This window comes from Eriocheir sinensis, chromosome 55 (genome assembly GCF_024679095.1).
Source record: "Eriocheir sinensis breed Jianghai 21 chromosome 55, ASM2467909v1, whole genome shotgun sequence".
NCBI classification, from domain to species: Eukaryota; Metazoa; Arthropoda; class Malacostraca; order Decapoda; family Varunidae; genus Eriocheir; species Eriocheir sinensis.
Genome location: NC_066563.1, coordinates 7,616,416 through 7,633,072, shown reverse-complemented (window position 1 = coordinate 7,633,072; position 16,657 = coordinate 7,616,416). Strand labels below are relative to the sequence as shown.

The 16,657-nt window shown below is 42.5% G+C and overlaps 1 protein-coding gene and 3 long non-coding RNA genes across 5 annotated transcripts in view; 1 reads left to right on the top strand and 3 right to left on the bottom strand.

Annotated features, from left to right (window-relative positions):
• Nucleotides 1-16,657, bottom strand: part of LOC126983995 (uncharacterized) — a 98,969-nt gene that overhangs the window by 71,079 nt on the left and 11,233 nt on the right. The gene's annotated exons all lie outside the window — the stretch shown is intronic.
• On the bottom strand, nucleotides 50-1,098 carry LOC126983998 (uncharacterized). Its single transcript, XR_007736334.1, has 2 exons — nucleotides 264-1,098; nucleotides 50-128 (listed from the first exon to the last, which is right to left on the bottom strand). It is a non-coding gene; the product is annotated as an uncharacterized LOC126983998 (long non-coding RNA).
• Nucleotides 10,986-12,076, bottom strand: LOC126984000 (uncharacterized). Its single transcript, XR_007736336.1, has 2 exons — nucleotides 11,585-12,076; nucleotides 10,986-11,522 (listed from the first exon to the last, which is right to left on the bottom strand). It is a non-coding gene; the product is annotated as an uncharacterized LOC126984000 (long non-coding RNA).
• On the top strand, nucleotides 12,078-13,762 carry LOC126983997 (uncharacterized). 2 transcript variants are annotated; one of them, XR_007736332.1, is made up of 3 exons: nucleotides 12,078-13,294; nucleotides 13,411-13,569; nucleotides 13,666-13,762. It is a non-coding gene; the product is annotated as an uncharacterized LOC126983997 (long non-coding RNA). The 2 variants fall into 2 exon arrangements; XR_007736333.1 differs by having other exon boundaries at nucleotides 13,411-13,544; nucleotides 13,641-13,722.

Genomic DNA, 16,657 nt, shown 5'->3' with positions numbered 1-16,657 from the left:
TTCCTTAACTCGAATTTTTCTTCTATAAATTTCAATAACTTTTTCGCCCTTTTCCTCTCCCTTGCGTCCCTTCTGTTACGATTTTTTTTACTGCTTACAACTTCTTCCTAATTTCCATATTCATTAACCTATTTTCCGACTCTTACTTAAGTTTCTTCTATAAATTTCAATAACTTTTTCGCTCTTTTCCTCTCCCTTGCGTCCCTTCTGTTACGATTATTTTTACTGCTTACAACTTCTTCCTAATTTCCATCTTCATTAACTCCAACTTTCCCGACTCCCTCTAAAGTTTCTTCTATAAATTTCAATAACTTTTACTCTTTTCCTCTCTCTTACGTTATTTGTGTTACGAATTTATTTTTTTACTGCTTACAACTTCTTCCTAATTTCCATCTTCATTAACTCCAACTTTTCCGACTCCCTCTAAAGTTTCTTCTATAAATTTCAATAACTTTTTTGCTCCTTTCCTCTCTCCTACGTTCTTACTGTTACGATTTTTTTTACTGCTTACAACTTCTTCCTAATTTCCATCTTCATTAACTCCAACTTTTCCGACTCCCTCTAAAGTTTCTTCTATAAATTTCAATAACTTTTTTGCTCCTTTCCTCTTTCCTACGTTCTTACTGTTACGATTTTTTTTACTATTTACAACTTCTTCCTGCATTCCATATTCATTAACTCCAACTTTTCCGACTCCCTCTAAAGTTTCGTCCATAGATTTGTCACTTTTGTTCCTTTCCTCTTTCCTTCGTTCATTCTATTACAACTTGACTTACTGCTTACGTCTCTTCTTCCTCCTTTCCCTTTTTTATATAACTTTTTGTCTCCCTAGTTTCTCTTTTCTTCTATATCAATCATTTTTTTCTATCACTTTTCATCTCTTTATTTCCTTATCTGATACGGCTTTGCTTCTTGATCACGCTTTTCTTCCTGTTTTCCCTTTTATATGACGCTTTACTTTCCTATTCCCTCTACAGTTTCCGCTATGAAGAGAAAACACACTAAACTCTATCATGAAAATCTTTACGTTCCTTCCTATTCCTTCTACAGTTTCCGCTATGAAGAGAAAACACACTAAACTCTATCATGAAAATCTTTACGTTCTTCTTCCTCCTTTCCCTTTGAATATAACTCACACTTTCTCTATCTTCTAAATCAATAACTTTCCTTCCTATTCCTTTCATCTTTAATTCCTTATCTGATACACACTAAACTCTACCATGCATATCTTTACCGTCCTTTCTCTTCCTTCTACAGTTTACGCTATGAAGATAAGACACAGTAAACTCTATCATGAAAATCTTAACCTTCCTTCCAATTCCTTCTACAGTTTCCGCTATGAAGAGAAAACACACTAAACTCTATCATGCATATCTTTACCGTCCTTTCTCTTCCTTCTACAGTTTCCGCTATGAAGAGAAAACACACTAAACTCTATCATGAAAATCTTAACCTTCCTTTCTCTTCCTTCTACAGTTTCTGCTATGAAGAGAAAACACACTAAACTCTATCATGCAAATCTTTCTCTTCCTTCCTCTTCTCCTTTCCTTCCTTCAACCATTGCTCAATATAACCTTAGCTCCTACTCTTGTTTCATTCCTTCTCTTACGCTCTCTGTGTGGTGGGTGTTATTTCTGGGGGAGGGAGGAACACAAAGGAACACAAAGGAAGAACAAACAACAGCAGATCTGATGGTCCTTACGAGGCTGTTTGTGACAAGCTACACTAACTATCTAATCAAAGGTGGAAGATGAAGAACAGCAAAGGCGAAGGCTAAGAGGAGGAGGAGAAAGAGGGAGGGGAGGAGGACTGGGAGGGTAAAGGGATGAAGTGGGAAGGAGGAGGAGGAGAGGGGAGGGGAGGTGGAAGAGGGTGGAGAGAAGGGGTGCAGAAAATATGGGTTGGAGATATTTGGTGGAAGGCAATATGCGAGAAGGGTGGAACGAGGTGGAGGAAGAGGAGGAGGAGGAGGGATGGGAGAAAAGCATTAGGTGGAGAAATGGAGCAGGGAGAAGGGAAAGAGAGAGAGGTGGAAGGGAGGAAAGAGCATATAGGGTGGAAGAGAGGGTGGAGGAGAAATATGGAGGGAGAATGGGGTGGAGGGAGGTGGAAAGGAGTGGAAAGGGGATGGAATGAGGTGGAAGAGAGACTGAACATAGAGGATAGAGGGAGGGGTATATGAGGTGGAGGAGAGTGGAAAAGGGGTGGGAAGGGAAGATAAAAGAGTGGAAGAGGAGAAGGGGGAAAGGGAAGGGAGTGAAAGGGAGGAAAGAGTGAAGGTAGGGGAGGAAGGGTAAGGAAGAGGAGTGGAAGGGGGTGGAAGGGGATGGAGGGGAGATGAGGGATGCATCGAGATGGGGAGAGAGATGGAGAGGGTGAAGGGGTGAAGAAGAGGGGTGAAAGAGGAGGATGGGGGTGGGGTGAAAGGCTGTAAAGGGGTGTAGAGGGTGAGGGGTGCAAGGGATTGGGAGATGAGGGGTGGAACAGGATGGAGAGAGATGGAGAGCGTGATGGGGGTGAAGAAGAGGGGTGAAAGAGGAGGATCGGGGTGCTGTGAAAGGCTGTAAGGGGGTGAGGGAGAGGTAAGGATGGGGTGTAGGGGGGTGTAGGGGATTGGAGGGGAGATGAGGGATGGAACAGGGTGGGGAGAGGAGAAGAGGGGTGAAAGAGGGGTGAACAAGGAGGATGGGGCTGAGGTGGAAGGTTGACGAGTGGGGGGAGAAGTGAGAGGGGGGGTGTAGGGGTGTAGGGGTGAGAGGGGGTGTCAGTGAGAGCAGCAGGAGGGAAGGGGTGTAGCCAAGCGCCTTCTCAATTTAGAGGTGCGGTACTGTGGTGTTGGATGCCAATTGTTTCCCCCCCCCCCCCCCTCTCTCTCTCTCTCTCTGTCGATGGCTTTCTTGTTTTCACTTGATTTTTGTTTTTCTTTCACGTTCTCTCATGTTTATTTTTGTTTTGTTTTATTTTGGTTCATATTGCTTGTTTGTTTGTTTGTTTGTTTGTGTTTGTTTGCTCTCTCTCTCTCTCTCTCTCTCTCTCTCTCTCTCTCTCTCTCTCTCTCTCTCTCTCTCTCTCAGAATAGGGACTTAAGAGATATCAATATACCCACATGTGTTGTAATGTGCACCCTATTCACACACACACACACACACACACACACACACACACACACACACACACACACACACACACACACTGCTTTACCCTACAATGTGGATACCAGTGCTAACCCGCAGCTCACACACACACACACACACATACACACACACACACACACTCAACACACACACACACACTCAACACACACATTCCTCTTCGGTCCCAATCAAAACAAACACCTCACATACATACACACCTTACTGACTGGCCTTCCCTTACACACACACACACACACACACACACACACACTCACACACACACACTAGTAGGCAGACACTTTTCACTTGCCCTCCCCCCCTACCAGATGTCCCCAATACCCAAGCCGACACACACACACACACACACACACACACACACACACACACCAAACGCCTTTTAGGGACTTTATTAACACAGTGAAAAGCGCTTGTTCATTCATCTCCTGCTGGTGCTGCGTCGAGAGAGAGAGAGAGAGAGAGAGAGAGAGAGAGAGAGAGAGAGAGAGAGAGAGAGAGAGAGAGAGAGAGAGAGAGAGAATAGTGGCGACGGACGATAAAGCAACGCCAAACAAAAATAAACAAAGGGAAAGAGGGTAGGAAAGGATCACAAGAGGAGAGAAAATTCAGAAAATAAAAGGGAAAAAAATGCGTGAGTGAAAATAAGCAAAAAAACAACAACAAAGGCAAGAAATAATAAACTGAGAGAGAGAGAGAGAGAGAGAGAGAGAGAGAGAGAGAGAGAGAGAGAGAGAGAGAGAGAGAGAGAGAGAGAGAGAGAGAGAGAGAGAGAGAGAGAGAGAGAGAGAGAGCGAGCGAGAGAGAGAGAGAGAGAGAGAGAGAGAGAGAGAGGGGGGGGGGGGGCATTAACTAACCCACCGACAGTTCCCTCTTAACAAGCCGGCCTGGACAACCTCAGCCATGTAACTAGATCTTGTCGGGGGAGAACCGACCGAATCAGTAAAGAAATAGGAAAAAAAAAATCAATATATAAACATACACACTAATAAATAAACAAATAAATAAATTAGAAAGTAAAATAGTAGTCGTAAGTAATGTAAGTAGTAGTAGTAGTAGTAGTAGTAGTAGTAGTAGTAGTAGTAGCAGTAGTAAGTAAAATATTAGAAAGCAAAATTATATATGAACAAACACGAAAGAGAATATCAATCAATAATATATGTACACTTTTTTTTCTTACAAACTTGAATGGAAATAAAATAATAATATACGAAATAGCAATAACAAAAAAAAAAAAAAAAAAAATAAGAAAAAGAAAAAACACTAAATTTACAAAGATATATCTAAAAGAAGCATGAAAGGAATCCTCAACGAAAGAAAAAATAAATAAATAATAAACGAAGAGAAAATAAAAAAAGAAAAGAAATGTCTAAATGCAGAAACATGTAAGAAGAAAAAACTAGAAATCTTGTATCGATATTCATTTTACTGTGTGTGTGTGTGTGTGTGTGTGTGTGTGTGTGTGTGTGTGTGTGACGTCACGCGAGGGTGCAGATAAAACATCCATTCACCTTCAGACACACTTATCACCTTGTGTGTGTGTGTGTGTGTGTGTGTGTGTGTGTGAGTGTGTGTGTGAGTGTGTGTGTGTGTGTGTGTAGGCTTAAAACATGCATAACATCTCGTCCCCAGCGTGTGTGTGTCTGTCTGTGTCTGTGTGTGTGTGTGTGTGTGTGTGTGTGTGTGTGTGTGTGTGTGTGTGTGTGTGTGTTCAAACGTGACGAGACGCAGAAGGGTGAGAAATGAAGGCTTGAGAGAGAGAGAGAGAGAGAGAGAGAGAGAGAGAGAGAGAGGGAAGATGAGAAGGGGGGCGGGACGGGAGAGAAGAAGAGAATATGTGAGGGAAGAAGGGAGGGAAGAGGAGGAGGGTGAGGGAAGAAGCAGAGGGTGAGGAAGGATATGAGGGAGATGGAGGTAGAGAGGAGGAGGAGGAGGAGGAGGAGGAGGAGGAGTGTGGGAAAGGAGAGGTAGAGAGAGGTGGATGAAGAGGAATAGAAGAAAAGAAGAGAAAGGATGGAAGGAAGTAAGGAAGGAGAGAGACAAAAAGACGTAAGATTCAAGGATGAGATGGAATTAGAAAGTAAGGAGAAAAGGAGAGAAAGAAAGGAGAGATTGAATTTAGGAAGGAAAGAAAAGAATGAAGATATTAAGAATGACATGCAGAAAGAGAGGAAGGGAAAGTACAGGTAAAGATTGGAATAGAAAAAAAAGGAGAAGAAAACGACGTAATAAAAGGCAGGAAGGAAGGTTAAAAATGAGATGTAAAAAAAGAGAGGAAGGGAAAATACAGGTAAAGATAGGAATAGAAATAAAAGGAGAAGAAAAGGACGCAATAAAAGGCAGGAAGGAAGGTTAAAAATGAGATGCAAAAAAGAGAGGAAGGGAAAATACAGGTAAATATAGAAATAGAATAAAAGGAGAGAAGAAAAGGAAGCAATAGAAGATAGGAAGAAAAATTAAGAATGAGATGCAAAAAGAGAGGAAGAGAAATAAAAGGAAGAGAATAAAAGGAGAGAAGAAAAGGAAGAAATAGAAGATAGAAAGGAAAGTTAAGAAAGATGCGAAAAGAGAGGACGGAAGAAAATAAGAAAGAAACGAGGAATAGGAGAAAAGAAGAGAAGGAAGAGATGGAATTAAGGAAGGAAAGTATATAGAAGTTTTAAGAATGAGATGGAATAAGAGAAAATTCAGAGGATGGGAAAAATAGGAATAGAAGGAAAGGAGAAGAAGAAAAGAGATGGAAGATAGGAAGGAAAGAAGATAGAAAGTTTAAAAATGCGATGGAAGAAAAGAAAAAAGGGAGAGTATGTGAAAGAAGGAAATACAAGAAAAGGAAAGAAAAAGAGAGAAAAGGAACAGAAGATAGAAAGGAAAAAAGATTATGGTTTAAGAATGAGATTGAGAGGAAGGGAGAGAATGGATGGGAAAGAGGAATAGACGAGGAGAATAAGAATAAGAGAAGGAAATAATAGAAGTTAGGAAGGAAGGAATATAGAAAGTTAATGAGATGAAAGAAGATTGGAAGAGGGAGAATATAAGAAAGACAGGAATAGGAGGAAAGGAAAGGAAAGAAGGGATGGATGGATGGAAGGAAGGAAAATAAGATAGAGGGTTTAAAATGAAATGGAATAAGGGAGAAAGGGAGAAAGATAGAGGAAAAGAAGAAGAAAGAGGAGGAAGTGAAAGACACGCAAGAATTTAAAAAGAACAGAGAGAAAGAAAGAGAACGAGTAAATATGACATGGAAGGAAAGACTAAGGAGGAAAAAAAACAAGAGAAAAATTTATGAATGAAACAGAATAGGAAAGAAGAAAGAAAGGAGAATCAGGAAAAATGGATAAATAAAGAAAATAAAGATACAGAAGAATATGAAAAGAGAAAAAGAGGTAACAGTGAAGAAAAATAAGAGAATAGAAAGGAAATTAGAGAAATGAAACCAAGACGAATAAGGAAATAGGAAGAGAAGGGGAAGGGAGGAAGAGGAAGTGAAGAAGGGAGAGGAAAGGGGAGAGGTGAAGACAGAAGAAGAGGGAGAGATGATTAGTAAGATGATAGAGAGGGAGGAAACATGAGAAGAGGAGGAAAAGGGGAAGAAAAGGAAGAGATGAGGAGAAGGAAAGGAAAGAGGAAATGAAGAAGGGAAGTAGGAAGTGAAGAGGAGGATAAGGAAGAAGAGGAGAAAAGGGGAAGAAAGAGGAAATGAAGAAGAGAAGAAAGGGGAGAAAAGAGTGAAGAAGGAAAGTATGGAGTGAAGAGGAGGAGAAGGAAAGAAAGGAAGGGAAGGAAGAAGAGAAGAAAGGGAGGGAGAGAATGAAGGAGAGAAGGGAGGAAGAAAAAGAGGAGGTGGAGAAGTGGAAGAAGACTGCTGAAGTGGAAGAGGAGGAAAGGGAGAAGGAATTAAGGAGACGATAAGGTGGAACATGAGAAAGGGAGGAAGAGGGGAAGGGAGGGGAAGAGAAGGGGGAGGAAGGGGTTGTGTAGAGGGGGGAGGGTGTGGCCAGAGGGGGGTGGGGGGGAGGGGGGTGACCTTGAGAGGTATAGGGTGTGTCATAGACCAATTTAGTAGCGGGGCATCTCTCTCTCTCTCTCTCTCTCTCTCTCTCTCTCTCTCTCTCTCTCTCTCTCTCTCTCTCTCTCTCTCTCTCTCTCTCTCTCTCTCTCTCTCTCTCATTAAAGCAAGCAGACTCCTCCTCCTCCTCCTCCTCCTGTTCCTCATTTTACTCCTCCTCCTCTTCCTCGTTACCCTCCAACTTTTCCGCCATGGCCTTCTCTCTCTCTCTCTCTCTCTCTCTCTCTCTCTCTCTCTCTCTCTCTCTCCTCTTCCCTTCCCTTCACTTCATACAACTTTTAAATGACTTCTCTCCTTCCCCTCTCTCCTCCCTCCTCCCTCTCACTCCTCTCCTTTCCTCCTCCTCCTCTTCCCTCTCCCTCCCACAGCGCCTCAGCCTCTCCTTTCCCACCCTCATCTCCCCTTTCCCAGCATCAGCGCGCCCCTATGTGTCCATCAGGCCCTCGGCACCCCTAGCTATTCATGGGAGACTCTCGTAAACTGAGCCACCGACAAGGACCAAGGGACACCGCTCCTTCTTATCTCCTATTCTTGAACTCCTAAATTTCCTCCTCCTCCTACTGCTGTATATATATTTTAACACCCATGATTGAAGGAGGGAAGAATATATCTGTTCCCTCGTCTAGAAAAGTGAGGATTCTTAACTGTATAAGGGAAAGAACTTAAGGATTGATATTAATATGATTAAAATACACGTCTTCTGTTCCCGTTACAAGGAGGGAAGGTTATGTCTGTTCCCTCGTCTAGAAAAGTGAGGATTCTTAACTGTATAAGGGAAAGAACTTAAGGATTGATATTAATATGATTAAAATACACGTCTTCTGTTCCCGTTACAAGGAGGGAAGGATATGCCTGTTGCCTCTTCTAGAATAGTGAGGAGTCCTATAATATGTCTTGGTTTTATTTTTGCCTTTGAACTGTTTCCTTTGCTGTAAAAAAAAATCTCAAATACTGTGGTCATACGGCGCCGAACACTAAAGATCAATATTAAGATCATATATCAACAACTTAATAATAAAATCATATATCAACACGTAAGATCAATATTAAAACCCTATATGTTGCCTAAAATATTACAGGTGCATAATATAAACTCTTAAAATTATAAAGAAAAAGCAAGTCCACAGGAGGAGGAGGACGCCAGCTTCCTGTACGTAACCGATGACATCACGCCCCGGGAAAGCGCCTGCTGCCCCAGCCCAAAAATGCGAGCCGAGGTGAAACTACCACACGAACACGAAAGTAAGCCCTAGAAAAGAAGATAATAGAGAAAGTTCACCATCCCACTTCCCTGGTTCTCCCTTCACGCCACCAACCTCACCATCACCACCACACATGACCCTCAGAAAGAAGAAACTACCACACGAAGACGAAAGTAAGCCCTAGAAAAGAGGATAATAGAGAAAGTCCAACACCCTACTTCCCTGCTTCCCTCTCACGCCACCACCCTCACCATCACCACCACACATGACCCTCAGAAAGAAGAAGAAACTACCCCATAATAAACTAAGGTAAGGACGAAACTAAAACCTCCATAGAGAAGTTAATTAAGAAAGTCCAACCATTCCACTTCCCTGCTTCCCTCTCACGCCACCACCCTCACCATCACCACCACACATGACCCCCAGAAAGAAGAAGAAACTACCCCATAATAAACTAAGGTAAGGACGAAACAAACCCCTCCAAAGACAAGATAAAAGAGAAAGTCCAACCATTCCACCTCCCTGCTTCCCTCTCACGCCACCACCCTCACCATCACCACCACACATGACCCCCAGAAAGAAGAAGAACATACCCCATAATAAACTAAGGTAAGGACGAAACAAACCCCTCCAAAGACAAGATAAAAGAGAAAGTCCAACCATTCCACCTCCCTGCTTCCCTCTCACGCCACCACCCTCACCATCACCACCACACATGACCCCCAGAAAGAAGAAGAAACTACCCCATAATAAACTAAGGTAAGGACGAAACAAACCCCTCCAAAGACAAGATAAAAGAGAAAGTCCAACCATTCCACCTCCCTGCTTCCCTCTCACGCCACCACCCTCACCATCACCACCACACATGACCCTCAGAAAGAAGAAGAAACAACCCCATAATAAACTAAGGTAAGGACGAAACAAACCCCTCCAAAGACAAGATAACAGAGAGTGTCCACCATCTTACTTCCCCGCTCCTCTCTCACTGCTTACTACCACCACACGACCCGCGGAAAGAGAAAAGAAACTACCTCATCGAGAAGAAACTAAGCTCTCGTAAGGCAATACCACAGAGAAAGCCCGCCATCCCACTTTTCTATTTCCCTCACTCCCCCCCCCCCCACCGACCCCCCTCCCCACCCACCCCGCCACCACCACCAATTACCGCATAAGAAAGTACGGCCCATATTTTGACACGTATACCAGACTCCCATAACGACTATTTTCCAAGGTCACGGAGATGATGGACCGGGTTTTCTTGGGGAACTTTCTCGTCCATGGCGCTCAAGTCGGGTAAAACTGTCACTGGTATCACAAAACGGTCCATGGAAATCACAGCAGCTTCCACGACGAGGCTTTTCTAGCGGGCGATCTGGGGCTTAGGCTTGCAAAGGGGAACATGTAGTGAAAGCCCTGCATCACACTTTCCTCACACACCACCAACAGCAACACCAACACACTCTTGACCCTCACTAAGAAAAGAAACTACAATTCACCGTTACCAAATTATCGTACTCAGAGCATAGTGTTTACCGGTTTTTGATGCCTAACTATTGCCAAGATACGTCAGGAATGAACTATTTTAACGATAAATATTAATGAATCTAGTTATTGGGGCCCAGGAGACAGTTTTGAGGTAGGAAGTTGGAAAATACAAGAGGCTGAGTACGACAATCTGGCAACGTTGAACTAAATACCATATCAAGAAGAAACTTAGGTCGGCATTCTCAAAGACGCCTTCGCTCCTCCCATCAACCCTCCTCAAAGGCAGAAAAGGAGACAAATCGAGTTCCTATAAAGTTTTCGTCACGTGGATGGTATAGAAGCCTTGTCAAATTACCACCAGGGTCATAGATCTACCCATGGAAATGCCTTGAACTCCTGCGAAAGCCTTGTTTAAAGTGTGTGCTATGCTTGGACCTTACAGTTTTGGGGTAGGAAGTTGGTAAGTACAAGAGGCTGAGTACGACAATCTAGCAACGTTGAACTATACATACCACGTCGAGAAGAATCTTAAGTCGGCATTCTCATTACCACCAGGGTCATAGATCTACCCATGGAAATGCCTTGAACTCCTGCGAAAGCCTTGTCTAGTGTGTGTGCTATGCTTGGGACCCTCGCTCTCCAAAAGGGCACATAATGGAGAAAGCCCATCATGCCATCTCCCTGACTAAGTCCTTCACACACCACCGCCATACTTGACCGCCCCCCCCCCCGACCCCCCCGCATCCCCAAAAACAAGGACCACTCCATTCCCTGAAATACGACCACTTGACAATGAAAACACAATAAATAAGTGGAACAATAATAATAATAAGCAGGTCAGAAGGAGAGAGAGAGAGAGAGAGAGAGAGAGAAAGGAAACAAGTAGGCTATTCTTTTCTTTTTTTTGTATTTTAATGTCTTTTCTTTGTTTATTTTTTCCCTTCCTTTGTTTCTTTTCCTTGTTTTTCATCTTCTTCTTTACTTCTACTTTTCATATTTTATTCTATTATTCTTTATTTCTTTCATACCGTTCCGTTCATGATTTCTCTCTTTTTTTTTTTTTTTTGCTTAGGATGGTGATGGTAATGGTGGTGATGGTGGTGGTGGTGGTGGTGAGGGTAAAGGTGTTGACAGTGGTGATGGAAGTATATTGGTAGTGAAGGTTACGGTAGCATTAGTGGTGGTGGTGGTGGTGGTGGTGGTGGTGGTGATGGAAGCTTTAAGGTTGAACTGGGAAGCTGTGCGGGGGGTGTACGGCGCCCTTGCCAATGTACACACACACACACACACACACACACACACACACACACGCACACACACACATTCATACTTGTGACCTACATAAACTCTGGTATATATTTCAACTTCAATTTATCATAGCCTCCTCCCCCTCCTCCTCCTCCTCTCTTCTCTTCCTTCACCTCCTCCTCCTCCATTTACTTCGTCTCCCTCCTCTTCCTCTCCTCTACTCTCCCTCCTTCACTTTCTCCCTCCTCTTCCCTCCTTTTCCTCCTCCTCTCTTCTCTTTTCTTCCTCTCCTTTTACTTTCTTCCTCCTCTTACCTCCTTTTCCTCCTCCTCTCTTCTCTTCTCTTCCTCTCCTTTCACTTTCTTCCTCCTCTAAACTCCTTTTCCTCCTCCTCTCTTCTCTTTTCTTCCTCTCCTTTCACTTTCTTCCACCTCTTACCTCCTTTTCCTCCTCCTCTCTTCTCTTCTTTTCTTCCTCTCCTTTCACTTTCTTCCTCCTCTTAACTCCTTTTCCTCCTCCTCTCTTCTCTTCCTCTCCTTTCACTTTCTTCCTTCTCTTACCTTCTTTTCCTCCAATCCCTTCTCTTGTACCTCCTCCTCCTCCATTTTCTTCCCCCTTTTCCTCCTCCTCCTCCTCCTCCCTTTCACTTTCTTCCTCCTCTTACCTTCTTTTCCTTCAAACCCTTTTCTTCTTGTTCCTCCTCCTCCTCCTCCACTTTCTTCCCCCCTTTTCCTCCTCCTTCTCCTCCCTTTCACTTTCTTCCTCACGAGTCATTCCTCAAATCACAAGTGGGCACGTAGACACTCATGGCCGTCAGGTAACTTAATGAGCACGGCCAGGTAGACTTATCAAAGGTGACAGGTATATTAGTTAAAAGTAAGAGCTTGGGAGACAGGTGCTAAAAACGAGATGAAAGGACCCCCCCCCCCCCCCCAGCGTTGCCAAATTATCGTATTCACCACACATTGTATTGATCCTCTAACTGTTGTACTTACGCAGAAAACGATAGAAAAATTAGTTAGTGTTAAAACTCTTATTTATTGGTCAGTTGTTTTTTGTAGCTATCGGTCAGAAACTACGGAAATACAATGCGATGAGTACGATAATTTGACAACGATCGATAATTTGACAACGATCGATAATTTGACGAAGATCGATAATTTGACAACGATCGATAATTTGACAACGCTGATTTCCCCCCCTCCCCCCCTCCTCCCTCTCTCTTTTTGGCTTCTCATTCAATTATCTTTACAGGACCAATGCATAGCGGGCTCTTGTTTTTGTGTTGTTTTGCCCTTGAGTCGCTTCATCTGCTGTAAAAATAAAAATAATAATAATAATAAAGCAGTGTTTCTTATTACCCATTTCTGAACTAGGCATCTTCGTTCTTAACTTAACCCCTTGACTGCGGATTTCCTACAAGAAGACATCACCAAGCTACAAGAATGGAACAAAAAGTGGCTGCTACAATTCAATGGAGAAAAATGTAAAGTCCTGCACCTTGGGAGGGGAAATTCAGCATACCAATACCACATGGGAAACACTCCACTATCCACCACAGAGGCAGAGAAAGACCTGGGAGTATAATATGTTACCAGGGTACCAGTGAAGGCCAAATCCGTGCCGATCGCAGCGAAGGGGTCTATAAGAAGTAGTCTAGCATCCCCCAAGACAGAATTAGTTTGGGCACAGTACCGAGGTCACACGCAGTTAAAAGTAAGGTCATGTATGCAAGTGCTAAAAATGGGATAAGAGGAATAAAAAGTAGTGTTTCTTATAATCTTTCCTGACCTAAGCATCCTCGGTAGTCTAGCATCCCTCAAGACAGAATTAGTTTGGGCACAGTACCGAGGTCACACGCAGTTAAAAGTAAGGTCATGTATGCAAATGCTAAAAATGGGATAAGAGGAATGTAGGGCAGTGTTTCTTATAATCTTTCTTGACCTAAGGATCCTCGATCTTAGCTTAAGGTTGGATTAGGTTAGGTAGGGTTAGGTTAGGTAAGGTAAGGTTGGGTTGGGTTAGATAAGGTTAGATTAGTTTAGTTTAGATTATTAGGTAAGGTTTGGTTAGGTTAGGTAAGGTTAGGTTAGTTTAGTTTAGATCGTTAGGTAAGGTCTGGTTAGGTTAGGTAAGGTTAGGTTAGTTTAGATCGTTAGGTAAGGTTAGGTTAGGTAAGGTTAGGTTAGTTTAGTTTAGATCGTTAGGTAGGGTTAGGTTAGGTAAGGTAAGGTTGGGTTGGGTTAGATAAGGTTAGGTTAGTTTAGTTTAGATCGTTAGGTAAGGTCTGGTTAGGTTAGGTAAGGTTAGGTTAGTTTAGTTTAGATCGTTAGGTAAGGTTAGGTTAGGTTAGGTAAGGTTAGGTTAGTTTAGTTTAGATCGTTAGGTAAGGTCTGGTTAGGTTAGGTAAGGTTAGGTTAGTTTAGATCGTTAGGTAAGGTTAGGTTAGGAAAGGTTAGTTTAGTTTAGTTTAGATCGTTAGGTAAGGTTAGGTTAGGTTAGGTAAGGTTAGGTTAGTTTAGTTTAGATCGTTAGGTAAGGTCTGGTTAGGTTAGGTAAGGTTAGGTTAGGTTAGGTTAGATCGTTAGGTAAGGTTAGGTTAGGTTAGGTAAGGTTAGGTTAGTTTAGTTTAGATCGTTAGGTAAGGTTTGGTTAACGGTTAGGTTAGGCCATATTGACAGGTAAACATCACTCATTAACAATCTGCATCATACTTAACATCCAAATCTCTATCTCTTACAATCGATCACGCGAGATTAAGAGCACCGCTATAGGGGATTACAAACGGACAGGTGAGGCCATATAGACAGGTAAACATCACTCATTAACAATCTGCATCATACCTAACCGAAGCCAAATCTCTTTACCTCTTATAATCGATCATCACGCGAGATTAAGAACACCGCTATAGATTACCCAAACGGACAGGTGAGGCCATATTGACAGGTAAACATCACTCATTAACAATCTGCATCATACTTAACCGACGCCAAATCTCTCTATCTCTTATAATCGATCCGCGCCGAGATTAAGAACACCGCTATAGGGGATTACCAACGGACAGGTGAGGCCATATAGACAGGTAAACATCACTCATTAACAATCTGCATCATACCTAACCGAAGCCAAATCTCTCTACCTGTTATAATCGATCCGCGCCGAGATTGACAACACCGCTATAGGGGATTACAAACGGACAGGTGAGGCCATATAGACAGGTAAACATCACTCATTAACAATCTGCATCATACCTAACCGAAGCCAAATCTCTCTACCTGTTATAATCGATCCACGCCGAGATTAACAACACCGCTATAGGGGATTACAAACGGACAGGTGAGGCCATATAGACAGGTAAACATCACTCATTAACAATCTGCATAATCATTAACCGAAGCCAAATCTCTTTACCTCTTATAATCGATCCACGTGAGATTAAGAACACCGGGATTTACAAACGGACAGATGAGGACAAACACAGGTAAACTTACTCATTAACATTCTGCATCATACCTAATCGAAGCCAAATCTACCTCATATAATCTATCAGAGCCGAGATTAAGAACACCGGGGATTACAAACGGACAGGTGAGGCCCCGCAGACAGGTAGGCATCAGTCATTAAGCCCAGGTAAGAGATCACTCAGCACCGACAGACGCTAATCGCAGGGGAGATAACAACACACACGACCACGATAGATCAGACATTCTCACGAACACAATACATTACCTCCCTTCCACCCTCCCTCCCTTATCTCCCTCCCTCCCTCCCACCCTTATCTCAGTCTCTCCTTCCCTCCCTCCCTTCTGTATCTCCATTTCTCTCTCTCTCTCTCTTTTCTTCCCTTCCTTCGGTATCTCCATCTCTCCCTCCCTTTCTTCCTCCTTACCTACTTTCAGTGTCTCTCTCTCTCTCTCTCTCTCTCTCCATCTCTACCTTCCTCCGCCCCTCTATAATTTTCCTTCCTTCATCAATCTCTCCCTTTCTCCATTTATTCGTCCTTTCCTCTCTCTGCCTTTTCCTCCTTTCTTTAATCTTTGCTTCTATCTCTCCATTCCTCCTTCCCTCCTTTCTTTCTTTTCATTCCTCCATCCCTCTCTTCCTTAATATATCCGTCTTTCCTTCCCTTCTTCTATCTCTCCCTTCCTCCCTTCTTCTACCCTTCCCTCTCTATTCCTCTCTTCCTCTCTCCCTCCTTCAATCTTCCTTTCCTTCCCTTTCTCTCTTTCTATCTATCAGTGCTTTCTTTCCTTTCTTTCTTCTTCAGCTTCTCTTCCTCCCTTGATCTCCCCCACCCGCCCTTTCGATCTCTCTCTCTCTCTCTCTCTCTCTCTCTCTCTGCTATCTTATCTTACCTGTCCAAACTCATTACCTGTCCTCTCCCCCCCACCTGAGATTAGCTCCCTCACGTGACTTCTGATACTGATTACCCCCCTCTCTCTCTCTCTCTCTCTCTCTCTGACTATCTATCTATTTATACCACCACTACTGTTGCTACTACTACTACTACTACTACTACAACCATTACCACTACTGCACTACCACCCCACCCCCACCACCACCACTACTACTACTACTACTACTACTGCTGCTATTGCGTCCTGGTGTAGAAGAGTTGAATGACCCCCTTAATATATTGCTTCATTGTGTCCCAAGACCAATATCAATTCAGGATTAACAGGGAAGGAAGAGTAGCTACGAGGCTTTCTCTCTCTCACACACACACACACACACCTTATAAGAGAAGTAAAGAAAAAAAAATACACAAGATGGAGCCGTAGATTGCGGTTCTTAATTAGCTAGAGAATATAATAATAATAATAATAATAATAATAATAATAATAATAATAATAATAATAATAATAATAATAATAATAATAATAATAATAATAATAATAACTCACTTCGTAAACGCACTTAAGAATGATGAACTCCTTTAAAACAAACAAACAAACAAACAAAAAAACAACGTAACCTGACCTAAATAAGATGGATGGATTAATTTAAAACAAACACACACACACGAACGAACAAACTTTTCGAACACCACTACCACTGTCACTGAAGAAGAAGAAGAAGAAGAAGAAGGAGAAGACGAACTAATGTGAAGAAGAAAAAGAAGAAGAAAAGGAGGAGGAGGAGGGAGAAGGAGAAGAAGACGAACAGGAAAAGGAAAAAGAAGAAAAGAAGAAGAAGAAGAAGAAGAAGAAGAAGAAGAAGAAGAAGAAGAAAAATAAAAAGAAAAAGAAGAAGAAGAAAAGGAAAAGATGATGATGATGTTTAAGAAGAAAAAGAAAAAAAAATGAATTAACGGAACACTAATTAACGAGAAGATAAAGAAAAACAATTAGGAGGAAGAAGAGGACAGGGAGAAGAGATTTACAAGAACATCAACAACAACATCAACAACAACAACAACAACAACAACAGCCATGAACTGGATCCTGCTGCTTGTCTTCTTCACTTACTTTACATCTAAGTGTCCACGGCCTTGTTTGGTCTCT